This window comes from Lissotriton vulgaris, chromosome 1_1 (genome assembly GCF_964263255.1).
Source record: "Lissotriton vulgaris chromosome 1_1, aLisVul1.2, whole genome shotgun sequence".
NCBI lineage: Eukaryota > Metazoa > Chordata > Amphibia > Caudata > Salamandridae > Lissotriton > Lissotriton vulgaris.
Genome location: NC_141685.1, coordinates 1,470,933,617 through 1,470,952,481, shown reverse-complemented (window position 1 = coordinate 1,470,952,481; position 18,865 = coordinate 1,470,933,617).

Below are 18,865 nucleotides of genomic sequence, written 5' to 3'. Positions count from 1 at the left end.
AGGGATGCACTAAACATGCCCCTTCCAAATACTGATTTGCAAACCCAAATTGCGATTCGGCAACAGGTAACCAAATCGTACTTTGGGCTTTGTACATCAGAAAAGGCATTTTTGCATTCGCAAACAGCCCATTTGCAAACAAAAGATGTTTTTAGTACACCTAGCTCTTGATCTTTTATTGTCTTTGCACTCGCAATTTGCTTTTAGACCTTGCCCTGCCTAGTTCACCACATTTTTTTGGTTATGGCAGACGCACAAGGCAGTCATTTTGGTGATTCCATTTATGGCATCCACTTTGCACAGGTCTAGTGTTTGCTTTCATGGCAGCCATTACAAGGCCTTCCACCTATAAATGAGAGGTGATGCACTGAGGCGCTCTGAGCAGTGACATTTAACATTTTGGGACAGTAATTATACTCATATCTGGCTATATTGTGAATCTGAATTTGGTTTTACCGGGGAGAAACAATGGGTTTAATTATTTATTGTCTTTGTACTCTCAATTTTCTTTTGGGCCTTGTTTTGCCTAGTTAGCCATGTTTTTCAATTGTGGTAAGCAAATACCGCAGCCATTTTAGTGATTCCATTTTTTGGGAGCCACTTTGCACAGGTCTAGTGTTTACTTTTATGATGGTCATTACAAGGCCTACCTACAAGGCCTACCACCTATAAAAAAAGAGGCAATGCAGGAAGGAACCATTGGTGCGTCGAAGACAAGCCCATCTGCACCTGTCTGGACCCAACTGTTCCCGTCCTCACCCAAACCCTGCTTTTCAAGGAGGATTGTCTAATCTGCTAACAACATTGTCTTTTTATCCTTTCATGCCTGTCGAATGCATGCATAACATAGATTTTGCCCATAACCAGCATTGAAGTTTTCTGTCTGCTCTGCAAACAGAGACTAATCACTTCATTGCTGAGGGCTCTTCTCGACTCAGAGGAGTTAAATATTGTCTTCTCAGGTTGAACTGCCTCCCTCTCGCAAAGCACTACCTGTAGGTTTTCAGCTTTTTAGTTGATTGTATGCCTGATACCTTGTTTCTTACGAGACTTGGTTAAGTGAGCACTCCACTCCTGATATTTTAATGGCCTTCCCTGATGACTATAAATTGGTTATATGTGATTGTTTGTGAAAAAAGGCTGAGGAATTCAATTATTTTAACCACATGGCTGCTGCACATAATTCTCTGCTGTGCTGGACAGCAATAAAAACGGGTGTGGTCATGACAAGCTCAGGTCGTCATGAGCACACGAGAGGTGTACCTCATGACGAGCTGAGCTCGTCATGAGCATCGAAGGGGTTAAAGGCAGCATGGTTAAATAGAGATCCTTGATGCTGCTTTTACCTAACAACTTTACTTTATCTGGTTCACTCATTTATCAGCCTCCAAGGGGTGCCCTCTCTTAGCTGAGATTGTATCCCCTTTTATACTCAGTTCAGTTCATGAAGCTTTATTCGGTACAAATGAATGACCATGAAAGCACAGATAAAACAGTGAATACATCATGATTAAAAAAGATAAAATACAGAGTTTAAAAAATCCATAAATGCAATACATTAAAAAGTCATATTTTTCCTGGAATAAATGCATTTGTTTAAAAACGTTGCAGTATAAAAACAAATATCTGCTGATTGTAAATTTAAAATAAGGCCCATGGCTTCCTTAACTGTACGTACACCATATTTGTTAAGCATAGGTTTCAAAAACATAGTACGCTGTTCCCTGTACAGTTCACAGAACAAAAGAAAGTGCTGAGTGCTTTGGGTAGATATAGAGTCACACATGCATGGTCCTGTCGGATGTTTCTTAATCTGGGGATGGGCCACTAAATAATGTGCCATCCCGAACCGCAACCTTGTAAGTACAAACTTGTGTGACTGTCTAGGTACCATCAGGAGATATAATGGAAACATTTCTCCTGTAACAAATGAATTAGAAAGCAGTACAGTAGATAATGATCCAGAGACTAGTTTACGCTTTCTATCTGCAAATCCAAGAAAGGTATTTTTCATATCAGACTTAGTAATATTGGATACTGCAGATGGGTCGTTAACAATTTTAACACCATAGATTTCCGAAAAACAGACAACAACATATTTGATCCATGGGATCGCCAAAAATTTGTCCATTAAAAGGCAATCCTCAATGACAGATTTGTTAAAGGCCTTCTCTTCCTTAAGCCAGATGGAGCGCCAGACCGTCAAAGGCCTGAAGGACAACAAATCGCCTAAAAAGTGGATATTAAGCTCTTGATGGATCAATTCATTGGAGGTTGAGACAGGTAGGCATAGAAGCTTTTTTAAAAAATAATTTTGTTCAATTTGCAAGCTATCATGCCGGCTATAGCCCCAAATGCCTGCACCATATAGTGCAATAGACACACACCTTGCCTGATAAATTTTAAGCATGTCTGAGGTGCGCCTCTCCCCCACTTTCGAGGCAAATCTAAAAACACCATAAGCATTCTTGGCCATTTTATTCCGGATATTGGTGAATTCACTGGACCATTTCCTGTCATTTTCAAAGGTAATTCCCAGATAACAAAATTTGTCCACATGTTGGACTTTTTCCTTATCAATAAAAAAGGCATTTGGACACTTCCTTTTTTTTCCGCAGGTCATTGTTACAGTTTTCCGTTTGTTAATCACCAGTTTCCTTTCTTTAATAAAGGCTGAGAAACTATCCATTAGGCGCTGTAATCCTATCGGCGTTCTTGATAGTAAAACAGCGTCATCAGCATATAATAACACTGGGATAGGGTCGCCGTGGATCTGAGGGGCATCTGCCCCAACCTTCTTTAAAACTTTATCAATCCTGTTAACAAATAAAATGAAAAGAAGTGGGGCCAAGACGCAGCCCTGTCTAATTCCCCGCTTGACCTCAAAGTTCGGGGTACATTCCCCCCCTTTACCAAAACGAACGCAAGTCTGTAGGTTGTCATATAATCTAGCCAAAAAGAATACTATACCCTCTGGGGCACCTAGATTGAGCAGGGTGGTCCACAAAGTGGGATGGTCCACTAGATCGAAAGCACTGCTCAGATCCGCGAAGCAGAGGTATAGGGAGCCCTGTTTGGCCTCGGTGTACTTCCCGATCAGCAGATCCAAATTGATGCACTGATCGAGAGTACCCCTACCCCTTCTGAAGCCATATTGGCTAGTAGCCAGAATACCCTCCTGCTCAGCCCATTCCTCCAACCTTACTAACATGACCCGGCTCATAATTTTGACCGACGAGTCAAGGAGGGATATAGGGCGATAGTTTTTGGCCTCTGACCTGCTGCCTTTTTTATAAATGGGTACAATAATTGATTGTCCCCAGGTAACAGGTATATTACTACAGACAGCAGCAATAAAAACAGATGCTAACAGGGGTCCCCATAATTTGGGTTCAGTCTTATAGACATCGATGGGTACCCAGTCGGGGCCCTGCGCCTTGCCTCCTTTACTAAGTGTAATGCAATATTCTACTTCCTTGGGAGTGATGTTAAGAGGCACCACATCCCACCCCTTGGGCTCCACTGCCACTATTCTATTTGTATCAAAGATGTTGGAAAAATGAGTTATCCACCCCTCACTAGACACAGTGGAGGTTAGTTCTGGGATATCGTCCGCTTTAAGAAATGGGAAATTAATTGTTGCCCAGAACAGGGTGGTATTCGATGTTTCAGCAGCTAAATTTAGTGAATCCCATGCCTGCAATTGGAGTTCCCTCTTCCTCTCAGTAAGGGCGCATTTATATTCCAGTCTTGATTTAGCAAATAAAACAGGATCCCTAGGTTTAACCGATAATGCCGACTTCAAGGAAGTTAAAGAGACAGTACAGTGATGGCTAAACCATCCTGGATTCTTCCTCGATAGAGTTTTGACTTTCCCGGTAAATTTCCTACTAATAGCTAAGTTAATACTATTAAAACACAGCAGTACCTTCTCATGGTCAATAACATTTGCTAAAATGGAGTCAATTTCTGCAAAGCTCCCCTTAATAATACAGCTAGATAAATCCCCTGCTTTATCCCCTGACCATCTCAGTCTAACACCATTAGTCCTATGGGGTTCCAAATTAGAAACAGTAGGTCCCACTATAACTGGCTTATCTGCCCAGAAAGAAGTTTCTATTGTAATACAATTATGATCACTGGTATTACAGACAACTATATTTGGGTTGGCGCAACAAGAAAATGCATTGGAGGATATATTCACATGATCAATGACCGAGCCACTTAGACCGCTCTTAAATGTAGGGACAGTTAGACCGTGTTCATCTTTACAGGGTTCAAGAATGTCCAAATCATAACAGCTCATTAATTTGTGCAGTTCATCTCCGTAGCTGCCATGGCTAAAATGCGGAGCATCCCAGCCATCGTTAGTTGTAACCCCGCAAATCCCCAATGTTGAATGTTCACATAACTTAATATTGAAGTCACCAACCCAAATGAAGTCGAAAACAACCTTAGAATCTGAGCATAAATTTTCAAGGGCAACAGCTAAATCGAGGACCACTTTGGACCTGGTATTGTCAAAAATATTATTATAATAATTGATCAATATAATGTTTCGAGCACCAGTCTCGACAAGCCAAAGGATCTGCCCATGAACACCCATTTGCAGATGTTTTTTCACCACGATAGGGCGTGAAATAGATATTAAAACCACAAGGCCCCTTTAGCTCGCCCTGGGCCTGAACCATAGGCAGGTAGGTTGTAGGACTCAAAGCCCTCATAAGTAATCTCTTCCCTGCTCCATGTTTCCTGGAGACACAGGATATCATAATTGTTAACAAAATCAATCCAAGCTGGATCCCTCTCCATTGACCTAATCCCTGCCACATTCAAACTAGCAAGTGTAATTCCCCTCAAGCTGTGACCACCGTGGTTGATCTCCCTTCTCTTACGATCAGCCAAGCCACAGACTTCAACAGTGTTACTGACACCCCTGTTGTCCTGGATTACGCTTATGCAGTCTTCAGCCTCGTGCCCTAGGCAGATTACTGACTCTGGGTAAATAGGAACAGAGTTATCGGTTTTTTCTTAGTTCTTCCCCGTTATCATATTCTCCCTGGGCAAACAACAAATAAGGCACAGGGAGTCAATCATTACAATCTAGTGAACTGAGTGCATGAAATCGATTGTACCTTGGTGTCACAAGTGCAGGCCCATAAGCCTGTGGGAATAAACCATTCCTAATACTAGTACTGGCCTGAGAGGAGGTATTAAGGTGACAATAAAAGAATGCGAAAGAGCGAACACCCACTTTATGGTCAGACGCAGGCAGAGAGGCTGCCCTTAGGAGAACAGTGGCTGCATGTTGAGGGTGCTTAAAATTAACTATAGCACAGTCACCTTTACTGCTCTTCCTTGAACTTCCAATCCAATTGACCCTCCTGGTAGTTAGAATTTGGTCAGAATATTCAGTAGGAAAACCACACTGCCTGTTTAACCAAGACACCGTCTTATTTTTTAGGGATTCATGTGATTCTTGAACGGTATCATTTACTACCTCAGGTACATTGGTTAATACAACCACATAGGGTCCGCATTCTGGTGGTAAGTTAATAAAACGCTTACGTCTTACCACAGTCCAACCCTCCTCTCTCTCCTTACCCTTGGTTGCCTCAATTGCAGTCCCATGGGTAACGGGGCCTACTGCTTGCTTTGGGTCAATAAGCGGGCCCTCTCCGAGAGGTAAAACCCTCTCTGTCCGAGCTACCAAATTAGGACCGGTGGCTTGTAAGGTCACCGTGCTGCCGCTGCTACCTTGCCCGGTCGTGGGATTAGAGGCAGCTACCTGGGCGAACGACAATGCTGTGCCAGGACACGACAACTTGGTTACAAGGTCTCCCAGTCTCTTGACCTCTAAGGCCATTATATTAAGTTTATCTACCAAGGGTTTAATAATCCCATCTATTTTGGTTTCTAATAAACATGTTAAAAAGTTTAACTGGGTAGTATCTAATAGCACACTATCCTCACTGTCCCTATCTACACCTATTTTAATAGGGTCGCTTGAGGGGACTACTGCCTTTTTACGGGATATCCGGGAACACCCCCGCTTAGGTAGAACTTTTCTACATGCCCTGACTGCTCTAACAACAGGGATAGTAGGGGTAACTGGGGTGGTAGGTTGCAGGATGCTGATATCTTGCAAAGCAACATGTTCGTTTAGGGGGATATCTTGTTGTTGCAACACCGAACCATCCGGAGATAAATCCAGAATAATCGGATGATTAAACACCTCCCCATCAGTGATATCAATGTTTGTACATGGGGATGAGGGTGGCGGGGAATTGTTGAGACCCAAGGACATCCTCCTTTCGTTATTTATTTTACTAACAATTTTTACGAGATAGTTGTCCATAGTTACTGTTGCAGGAGCCTGGGGAGCCCTATTTTTAGACATGCTAATAAGTATTATTTTTTAGAAGATATCTATATAATAAAATAGAATTATACACAGCCGATATTTCCACATGAACTGTCCAAGTATAAAATAAGTATGTACTAAAAGCAAAATCTTCTATATCATGGAGTCTCACTATACCGTGGTGTAGTCCCGGTAGTCCATACACATAGAGATTAGTCCAGGGAGCGGGCCCTGCCCTGCCTCGGACGGCCACAGACGGCCCCGCCCTTCTCCCGGGCTTCTCCTGGCCCGCTCCCGCGCGCCTCCGCGACGCGGGGGGAAGCGCTGATCTTTCTGCGCCTCCTGGCGCGGTTTCACCCAGTGCGGTTTCCGGCCGCTAAGGCAGCTGGGCAATGAAGTCCCCCGGCGCTGCCTTCCTTCCGCTGTGCAGCGTTTGTCCGTCGGGAAAAGTGACCAACTGCGGCGGAGCTCTCAGCAACAAGGTGAGGGCACAACAACACCCCCAAGCAGGATTCTCACTGCCTTGTAATTGCGGCCTTACAATCAGTGTTTGTTGCCTAAACCACGCCAGCAGCTTAATCCGTGGCTCCAGCCGCGCTGTGGTGGCGTCTCAGTGGCGTTGGCAACCACCACCGCGCTGAAGAAATGCCAAGCTGCTCCCTCCACACTGGACAGAAGGTTTTGCAGGGGTTTAGCAGGGGTTTTTGCAGCTCCAGCCGCGTTCGGTGGGCCTTGGTAGGAGGGGGCGCGACCCCGCTGCTGCCAAGCAAATTAGCACCCCCCGGCCCCAGCCGCGTTTTGGAAGGGCATTGAAGGGAGCTGGAGAGCGTCTCGCGGCTCCGACCGTGGTTAAGTTAAATTTGCAGCTCTGCCGTGTTAAGTAAGAGATTGCTGCGTTTGGACAAGCGTTGGCTCACCGTGTATCCAGCAGTGCCCGTAGACCTCAGCGCTCAGGTGGTATCAGCGCCGGCGTGGTGCCTCCGCCCGCCGAGAGGTCCCGACCCCGCCGCCTGTGCCTCCATCGCCAAAGCACGCCAACAGACCTTTTATACTCAAATGTGCCAATTGTATCACACTGGGAGTCTCTCATATTAATTTTGATAATCCTAACTGTGGTTGGGTGTCTTCCATTACAGGTGATTTTCGTGCTTGTACCTGCAATTTTCGTGTTTGTACCTGCAATTAATTAATCACCTTACTCACATTGCTGGGCATATACTTGATCTTATAGTTATAAACTTGCCTTCCCTTTTTGTAGACTCCCACATCCCTTGGTCAGATCATCCGGCCATTCCTATGTCACTAACTGTTTTCGAGGCGGGAAAGCCTTTTTGCAGATTCTTTATTCATGCTAGAAGATGGGGTAAACTTAACAACAAGACCTTTTGCAATTATCTTCAGAATAATTTCTCTGATTTAGGAGGCCCACTAGAGGACAATGTTAGTACAGTTGACAAGTAGATCGGCTCTACAATTGACACTGGTGCCAATTACTCCTGTCACCATGCAGAAAGGGTGTCTACTTGCCCCTTAGTTCAGTGTATCCCTTATAACCCTGAAAAAAAATTGCAAATGCCTCGAGTGTATCTGATGAAGGGATTATAGTCAGGATTATAAAGCTGAGCTCAAGACCTCTTCTAGGGATTATCATAAGGTTTGCTGAGCTGTTCAAGCAGCTTTTTATGCTGCTAAGTCTGAAAAATCTACTAAACATTTTCAACTAGTGAAATCGCTCATGGATCCTACCAATACCTCTCCTCCTCTTTCTCTTTCACAGACAAAATGCAACAAACTGACTCACTTCTTCTTTAGAACAGTCACCTGTATCCATGCCTCTTTCATTAGTTTTATGGAGGTGGAACAGGTTTATGGGCAGAAACCTAGTTCTGATCAGTAGTTCTTGATTAAACACATTTTCTTTCCATTTTAAATACTAATTCATCTGGCTCTTCTCTTGACCTATAACACCTGGACATTTAGAAATGGATAGCCCCATTCTGGCTCCCCTCCTGGTGAAACTGTTTGAGCCCTCCATGTTAGAGGACATGGTCCACTTGGACTGGAACAATGCCGTGGTATTACCTCTACTACAGTACCCTGACCTGGAGGGATCCAAGCCTGATTATGTCCGTCCCATTTCTCTTCTCTCTAAACCCACAATTATCCTGGAAAGATATATCAATCGTCAACTGTCTGAACATCTACAACTGCACAACCATCTTCATCAGTCACAATCGGGAATTTAACCCAAGTGATAGTACCTATTCTGTGATATATGAGGTAAGGGAGAACCTTAGATCAATTTTGGACAATGGGGGTACAGCGGCCCTTATTTTTCTGGATCTGAGTGCAGCCTTTGACACTGTCTTGCATCCTGTGGTCCCGCGGAGATCAGCATACATCACAGTTTTGGATGCTGTCTTGCTGTGCTTCCTCTCATATCTGCAGAATCTCTACTTTCAAGTGGTTTAGCAAACTTATGTATCCTCAATTAAGCTATAACCTTATGGGGTTTCTCAAGGTTCATCCTTGTGCCCCACAATGATCAATGTCTATGCCTGCCCTCTGGCGGACATAGTAAAGTCCCATGACCTTACTTTGTTCTTCTATGCTGATGACACATCCATCGTCTGGCTTTGCTCACTGGATGTTACCTTGTCATCCAATTTGAGTACTTGTCTGGCTGAGGTTGCACACTGGATGGGAAAAAAGATTCTACAACTCAGTGGTACTAAGACCGAGGTATTAGTTCTTGGGAATAAACTCTCTTTCTGAGGCCTGTAATGTAGGCCTAAAGATTTTGGGCCTCTCCCCACCCTGAATCAAGTAGCCAAAGATCTAGTATTCTGGCTTGACAAAAAAGTGGCTATGGATTTCAAATTAACAAGGTGGCCGTTGGCTGCTTTAGTTTACTCAGATATTTAAGGAAAATCTTATGATTTTAGCTCTTGTCTTCCCAAAGGACTATTGCCCAGCCTTTAATGATCTCTCATCTTGATTATGGCAATGTTCTATATTTGTGAGCCACAAAATCTTCTGTGAAAAGGCTTCAAATCAACCAGAATGTGGCAGGTTGCCTGCTATGCCACATGCCAAAATTTGAACCAGCTTCCTCACAACTATGGAAGCTCCATTAGATTCTGGTGACCAAGCAAACAAAGTTCAAAGCTCTATGCTATATGCATAAAGCTATAACATGGCCTTGACCTAAGTCCTTAAGAGTGCTTGTCCATCTTTTCTTTCTGGAATGGTCTTTGCATTCGGGGATTCAAAATCTTGCTTCAATTTAAATTAGGCAGAAAAGGGGCACATTCTTTCATCTTCCTGTGTAACAAGCTATAGAACTTTCTTCCTCTTATGCTGCAACTATGCCCCACTTTTGAGAGGTTCAATAAACTGCTGAAATCTTGGCTTTTTTAGTCCACTGATACCCGATTTTCGCTGTTGCCTGCTGTTTTAGAGCTTGGAAGTCCTTTTGGGTCAGACATGCGCTTTATAAATCAGATTAACATAGCATAACATACCATACCATATCATAACATAACATAACAAAAAGGTAAGCATATTTGAGTCATACAGAAAACTACAAAGAAGGGCCCAGTTTGATTCCCAGAGCTACCAATATCCTACAAATGTCAGCGCACATTGGTTCCGGCCTCCTTTTTGTGATAAATCTCATCTTGAATGGGATCATCCATCAACTCTCTTATGTGATTCCTGATGTAATGCATTTAGGTCTGTCAAGAAAGAATAACCATAAGGCTGTTGGAACGAAAAATACTTTTTAGTCATGTCTTTGATTCAGAGGAAGCAAAATGTTCTTTCTGTTTTTATCTTCTGAAAAATATGTACATATTCATTTGTTATCTACTGTATGAATTTTATTTTGCTGAAGAAACAGAAACTTTGTACCAATTGTTCCTGTGACTTTTCTGAGCACGTTCACAAGGGAAGCTTGACTGTAGCCTATTGTAATATGTATAGAAAAACATTAGATGATGTATTCATTTGGAGCGCAAACTAGAATAATAAAGTATAATATGCCTACATGTTAGCTATCTTTGAATGTGCAGTATTAAATATAAGGACAATAGGCAAGTGAAGGGAGATTTGACATGATTTAAATGTTATTCACAATACAAATTGATATAATTGACTATAGTTAAATAATGCTTATTTTTGAATTTCCATTCAGAACCTTAACCTCTTGGCTGCTAGGCGTTTTCCCCCCCTGTGCTGGAAATTTAAATTATTCTTTATTCATGACGAGCTCAGCTCGTCATCAGCACAGCTCAACTGTGCATCATGACGAGCTGAGCTCGTCATCAGCATCGAAAGGGTTAATTAGGAATCAAATTATCGACCATAGAATGCACTGGGAAAGCCCTGAGGGCAAACCTATTTGGTATTTAGAAGGATCTGACCTTGCTGAAGTATAAGTAAGACTTTTAGTCCAAGGGTCCCAGGCCCTGATTGAGAGTAATAAATGTTACCCTTCATGTCTCCCCTGTCAAAGGACTGCCTGCTATATTTAGAGATCTTCAACAGGTGAGGATCTTTTCAAAGGACTGCCTGCTATATTTAGAGATCTTCAACAGGTGAGGATCTAGCTTACGTCATTGAAGCAGCAACCTCCTCAACTGCTACATTGAAGGGGGTGAAACATTTGGGTGCCATGTTTGAGTTGCTTTAATTTCAAACGTTTTGCTTTGTCTATAATAAGGTCCCAAATCTGGAGTTTATTTTGAAAATCAAGAAATGACTGACCCTGATGCGCAGGGATCATGGGATAGGTTTAAAGGCATATTTATCAAGGGGTTGTGCGATGTTTGCACCACGCAATGTTGTGCATGGGTGACACAAATCCTAAAACGTGATTTGATAAGCCACGCAAGGCCGCTTTGGGTGGCCCTGAGTGGCTAGATAAATCAGGAGTAACACAACACAGTGCAAATCTTTGTATTGCATTGCTCTGCCCCAGGGATGTGTTGCCTGGGTGTTCCCACGCATCACCCATGGATTTTGATGCATTTCCAGATTTACCATTACTGGCAGACCTCGAATGCTCCAAAATGCTACACCTCTAAGGTGAGGTGTAACAAGGAGAAATATCTTCATTTCTCCTTGTTACTTCCTCTTTCTATTTGTGCTGAATCCTGCAGCACACTTAGAAAAAGGAATATGTCCGAGGAGATTATTTTTCTGCATGATGGTCCCCCTTCCTGCACAAAAACAATACTGCATGCAATGCAGGAACCCATAAACCATGGTGCAAACTGTGACTTCATTGGTACTAGGTAGCCCATTCTGCATCAACACTGGGAAAAAGAAGGAATATGCTGTCTTGTGATAAATATGGCACATTCCTGCCACTTCCTTGTAACGGAGTGCAGTTTAGCAAGGTGACTTGATGCGCTGTGTTACTTTTTCATAAATATGGCCCTCATTGTTTGAAAGGCAGGGTATTCTGTCACAATTGCTATAGAGTACTTAGTTCACCAAACCAATGGTCTGCCCATCCTCTTTAGGGTTAGGAGGACTGTCAGCATCCCGTCAACAGTTCCATTGTTGCCTCTGCTGATGGAAAGCTTTCTCTGGCAGCCCAAGCGGGGCCTTCAGATAAAGGACCGCCAGCCCTATTTAGAGTGGATGGTGTGATTACTTTTTTTCTGTCCATTACTAACAGATAAAAACTGATGGTGAGGGGCAGAAAAAGACAAATAATGATCCCCACACCCATGGAAAAATGTCCCTAGTGCAGGGATCATTATTTATTTGTATTACAATATCAAACTCCCACTGTGGGAGACTGACTTTGAGATAGAAATATTAGGTAAAGTTTGGTGAACAGCCATCAAAACCACTTATTGCCACCCACCAAACGTTTTATACCTTAATGGAAACAACCACAACAGCGGTTCCTATCATGGTACACAGTACTTAATTTATAAAAAATAAGTGCCTGAGGCCTTGTTAGGAGGCCACTGTAGCTTGCACCACACATTAGCCCCGCCAGCACTGCCAATGACAGTACTAACACAACTACTGCCATCACACACCTACAAGTGTGACAATGCAGAATATTTCAGGCCCCCGAAGTTATAAGAATGACTTGGGCAGCAGGTATCAGTCGTTTTTAAGTGTAGTGAATTAATAAACAACTGTTGTTTTGCTAATCTCTAAATCAAACACCACCACCATGTGGCAGACTGTCATAAGTGCCAGTGTTGACAATTAAGTGCTGGTGCAGAGCACCAGAAACCACTGACACAAATTAAGCACTGATGGTACAAAGAACATTGCTAGACCAGTGGTGATATCTCATTTTTGCTGATAGTAGTCCATCAGAAGGAAGGATGTAACGTCCTCTGCCACCTTAGTGGACTCTCTCTGCCTCTGTCCTTAGCTTATATATGGAAAGCACTGTACAAATTCCCTGCTTGGGACCACCATGACGTGCAAGGCACTTCCAAACAGGAAGATATAATACTGCTCACTCCACCATAAACAGGGCAAGCATCTGCCAGTGTGACCTGATAATCCTGCTTGGATCATTAGCACAGAGATTTCCTCTGGCCATCAGGTTCCAAACTCCGAGGTTCCACCATCCGAAACATAGTGGAAAAACTGTGGGGTTAATGGGACATGAGTGTTACCAAATTCTCATAAAGTAGTATTTTATCTTGTGCAGCTTGACATAAATATCAAACCTGACATGGTCGAATGTAAATTATTTTCACAAGACACATTTTACTGATTGTCTATAAGACAGTTCTTGTTAAAAAAAACACAGTTAACAGTGTGGAAACCACTAAAGTTTGATAACTTGAGGCGCACATAATGTGTGACCCCAAAGCCTATTCCTTCATTACAATGTGTTACAACATTGGCAGATGGGTTCCAAAGTAGGTAGTATCGATAGCACTGAAGCTATCTTTATTGAACTCCGAATTGGCATCAAAGTTTAATGAGAAAGGCCTGTACCTTATTAAGGGGTGGATAAAGTTTTTCCACAAACAGAACTAAGGGCCTCATTTATGAAAAGTGACGCATCGCTGCGAGATAACAGCGATGCGTCACTTTTCATTGCGTCCTCCTTACGACACCAATGAAGCATCATATTTACAGTATGGAAGCTGTCATTGAGGAGGTGCATGCTCTGGGGAGGACCTGCTGCTAAATCCCATTGCCATGAGGGGAACAGCTGTTGAGTCCATAGCACTAGCATCCTGACCTCCGCGAGGGCAAGGGACTACATCCCCCCGGTGCCCCGGTGGGCGGGTGGCGTCAGCGGAGCGCCCGGAGGCGCGGGTAAAACTGTGGAGAGCCGAGGGCTCTGTGGGAAGCTGTCATTGAGGAGGTGCATGCTCTGGGGAGGACCTGCTGCTAAATCCCATTGCCGTGAGGGGAACGGCTGTTGAGTCCATAGCACTAGCATCCTGACTGCCGCGAGGCAAGGGACTACATCCCCCAGGTGCTCCGGCGGGCGGGTGACGTCAGAGGAGCGCCCGGAGGCGCGGGTAAAACTGTGGAGAGCCGAGCGCTCTGTGGGAAGCTGTCATTGAGAAGGTGCATGTTTTTGGGAGGACCTGCTGCTAAATCCCATTGCCGTGAGGGGAACGGCTGTTGGGTCCATAGCACTAGCATCCTGACCGCCGCGAGGGCAAGGGACTACATCCCCCAGGTGCCCCGGCGGGCGGGTGTGAGGTTCCGTGACGATTTGAACCCGTGTTTTCAATATTGTCGTAAATACATAATTTTGGTATCAGTGAACCGCAAATGATCCATTTAGCATATCCTGGTGTTTTCGCTATGCTACGAGCAAGAGTACTCCTGTTACAAACACATTTCTGATTTACCCATGGCATCCATCTTTGATCATGGCAGCCATTTTGTGTTTCTTGCCCTCACATAGACAATGGATACGCAATGACTTCTGATTACTTCATTTCGATTAAGGACACGTAGGCTTAGCCGGAGATTCACCTCTCTAGTGACACGTGCACCTTAGAACAGAACACGCTGTGGCTGCATGACTCGACAAAGGCTGCCTCCTCTGTCTGAGGCCAGTCCTGCTATACTGGTTCTCGTGTTCGTTGGCCTGATCATGATTAGGCGGCCGAAGCTGGTAGCCTTGCCCATTTACGACCCACAAACATCTCTTATCCTACTTTTCTATCTTTTGCACCTGGCTCTGCTCCTTTCTTTCTGGGCCTTTATTAGGGGGAGGTAACGAAATTTACGATGAGGAGGTCCGGCTCTTGAATGAAATGTTGACATGGGATTGTGATGGAATAGTGGGAACCCCTCTTCATAATGTTTGACATCAGATATTATCGACGATTCCTGTGCAACGCCAAATATTTATTGTTTAGGACACAAAGGTTTGGGAATGTACTAACATGTGAAGAATTTGCCTGAAGGCCAATATTTAGTATATAAGGAGCAACCCTTCTTGTACAAATCGAACAGGCTCCTAGATACTGCCCGTGTGTAGTTTCTGTGACTTCTGTGTCCCTGCAGTAATAAACCTTTGGTCTTTGACGCCACCATCGAGAAGCCCGTGTTTCTGTTTATTTGTGCACCGAGACAGATAGAACTCCGGGGTCTTCGGGTGTTATCCCTGACACCTCTGGACGGAACCAAAAAGTCCAGAACTCCAATTGGCGCCCAGTGTGGGGCGACGTCATTCGGTACCGGTCCAAAAGCCTGAAGAGTTCGAGAAGCTTCGTGTGAAGATTCCTGAGGGAGGCACCCCACTTCATCGATCCCGGCATATCGCAAAAGTGGCCCGACGTTCTCTTCCACGAGGGTTCCCGTTCAGGACGGCTGCAGTGGTCCGTTGCCTTGACCGTCGCCCTGTCTTGGACCCGAGGTGCAGTCCTTAGTATGGCGAGACGAGACGGGTTTCTCCTTGGTGACATCTTCAGTGCCTCAGTTAAGTATTTAGTGGTTGCTAGTTGGTTACTTCGTAAGGGTTGTTAAAATCCTTTTAGTTCTTGGTTTGGTTTGGTTTCGTAAGATTATCACTGGTTGTTCTGGTTACGATAATCTATTGGTTTAGTTTGGGTATCGATACATTGGTTCGCTTTTGGTAGGCCTAAGTTCTTGGTTCGAGTGCACATTTCTGTTTGTGTTTTTGTTCGTTCTGTGTTCCGAATTACAAAATGGTAAGTCGGAAAAATTGTATGTTGTCGTGTTTTGGTTGCAACAGTGATTCCCGGTTGGAGGACTCATGTCTGGTTCCTCCGATTGGAACTCCTCTATATGATCTTTATTGTAAACACGGTGTGGGTCCTATATCTTATAATGAGGTGTGGGTCCGATATACGGAAAAAGACGGTGTCCTTAGTTGGCCACTGCATGGTAGTTTTGAACCTGAAGTCCTTGATAATTTAGAAGTGAAATTGTTTAAGAAGAAAGCCCGGCCGGCAATGTTTGATTCTTTCCGTTACTGGCGAAAAGAATCTAAACAGAGAGAAATTAAAAGGTTAAAGAAAGAACAGAAAGAGCAAGAGTTGACTTTAGAACAGGCTGCTAAGCAGTTGCAAGTCAACGAGTCTGAGAAGGCAATAGAGGTGGCTACTAGAGAGCGTAATTTAGCGATAGACAAGTGCTATCCTGCCTTGCCATCGAGCACAACTAAGATAGTAGAGGACCCCGAAAGTGATCCCCTGTTGTCTTACTTGTTACAGTCACCTCCACCGTATGCACAGGGTGCTACGGCTCCGCCTTTACCGAATGTTCAATTGCCGGTTGCTGGACAACCTGGTATTCCTGCTCCTGCTCCCCTGAATCAAGTTCCTGTACCTCCTGTGGTCAATGTGAATGTTCCTTCGGCACCCCCTCTTCCTGGGTTGCCGGCTTCTGTGCCTATACCTGTATCGCTTATACCTGCTGTTTCACAAGCTACCTTACCTGATACTCCTACTGTTCCTGTTCTTTTCTACATCTGCTAGTATTATGACTCCGCTTTCTGTTCATCGAAGAATCACTGATTCTGTCTCTAATATTCTGTCTCCTTTCTATAAAACTTTAATTAAGACTCCTGCCTCTGACTCTGTACAGAGACGTAGTCAGCTCCCAAGTACTGAGGAACGGGGAATCTTAGATTCCACGGCTCTCAGATGGATTTCAAAGAGTAGGAGATATAGTACTAGAGATGTATTAGATACATTTATGCAGTGGAAAGAACCAACACAACGATATGTGTTCGACGAAATGTGCTCCCTTTTACGTGAGGAATTAGAAGAAGATGACTCTGAATCGAATTTAGAAGAATTAATTAATGTTCAGAAAGAGTTTGCTGCAGGTATGATAGTTGGTCAAGATATAAAGGAAGCGATGGAGCTAATTTTAAGCTATAGGAATGATCCATCTCTTCGTTTGCCGAGAGATTTAGAAAGACATAGTACGAAGCAGAATCGCCAATATCCAATGAGGGAGGTTCCTCCAATTTGGCGTGAAGCTGTACAAGCTGACGCACTAAATGGTATTGCTGCCGCTCCGGCGCAATTCCAGAGAGTGTGGATACACATTCCGTGGAAGCGAGCCGAAGTGCTAGCAGTGAAACAGGCCTTGCCAGATCCGCGTAAAAATCCTGCCGGATATTATAAGGAGTTAGCGCAGACAGTTGAGGCTTGTGTGATGAATCTAGCGGACATTGACATGTTATTTGGGAATGTAGTTCCGCAACCAATTTGGGCCAAAATTCGTAAAGAGAATCATCCAGTTGCCCTAGGTGGTGATTGGGCAGCTATCATAGCATCAGATGGTCAGCAAATAGGTGGTTCCAAACCCGAACCTCTAATTGCTAATCTTCCAGGTAGAATAATTGACTTAATGAAGACTCTGATGCCAGCATTGCGCGTTAACTGGGACAAGTTGTCCGCATGCAGGCAGAAGAAAGACGAAAGTGTCTCCGACTTTTTCACAAAATTCGAAGAGACTTTTGTAGATCACAGTGGTCAGGATATGAGCACAGAAGGAGGACAGAGATTGTTTGTCGATAAATTTGTACACAATCTGCTACCAGAGCTCTGCAATAAATTGAAAGATTCCGAGAGTGCATGGGCTGTCTCTACAACTGCGCAAATACTTGCCACTGCACAGTATTATGAAAATAGGGATAAAGAGGAGAAAGAGAAATCAGATAAGAAAACGAAAGATTTAAAGACTAAAGTTCTTTTGCAACAGGCATATCCTCCTCGTATGAATCAGACTAATATGCAGCAAGGGTCATATCAAAGGACAGATTATAGTTCACCGAGGCCGCAATATCAGTGGAACCAGTGTGCCTACTGTAAGAAAGAGGGTCATTATAAGAATGACTGTCCGATCTTAGCGCAAAACAATGCTGCAGCAGCTCAGAGAGGTCGTGGTGGTTCCATGCAAAATTCTAGAGGTCGAGGACGAGGTGCTATGCCTCCGCAAACAAATGATCGCCCTTCTAATCACTTTGATCAACGAAATGGACAGTCTGCCCAACAGAATAGGTCGCAACAGTATCATGTTGAAGACTATTGTGAAAATGATGAGGGATTTCAGCAAACTGAATACTAGGACAGCCATGGACAGAGAGAGGGAGTAGTATCAGTTCCAGTGGATCAGAGTGGGCCTTATGTCGCGGTAGCAACATCAGGTGTAGTCGAACCGTTTCTGTTGGATACTGGTGCCGCAAAAAGTTCTATCATTCATGCGAAACTCCCTGGCGCACCTTTGTCCGGCTTAACAAATGTTTCTGTAGGTTTTTCAGGCGCCCCTGTTTACAACCCCGTATCTGGTCCTTTGTCTATTTCTGTTGGACCGTGTCAATTGAAGGCACCCCTGATTTTGACGACAGGTTGTAATGAAAATCTGCTTGGTTTAGACTTGTTAAAATGCCTATATGCGACATTGTACTGTTCTCCATCAGGAGTGCAGCTTACGTTGGGTAAAAGAATCACCTCTCCGATGTACTTGTCAATGGATGCACTCCCGCCAGAGCTGCGTTCACTCCCTGATACTCTTTGGGCGACTGGTCCTAATGATGTAGGCCTTTTGGAAATACCACCATATGTAGTCACTTTGAAAGCAAATGTCAAATTTCCACGAATTCCTCAATACAAGATTTCTAGTGAAGGTGAACGTGCACTTTTATTGATCGTGCAAGATTTGATTAAGAAAGGTGTGATAGAAGAAACTAGAGGAAATGTCTGTAACAGTCCTGTATTACCAATTTTGAAACGTACTGATCCTTCAAAGCCTCCAGTATATAGGTTTGTTATAGATCTCAGAGAGGTTAATAAAATTGTGGTTCCGCAGTTTCCTGTGGTTCCAGACATTACGGCATTGTTAACGTTGATTCCTGCTACAGCCACATGGTTTTCAGTTATCGACTTGAAGAATGCCTTTTTCAGCATTCCGATAGCCGAAGAAAGCAGAGATATTTTCGGCTTCTCTCTAGGAGGTCGAAGCTTCAGATTTAAACGTGCTCCACAAGGCTATTGTGAGAGTCCGTCC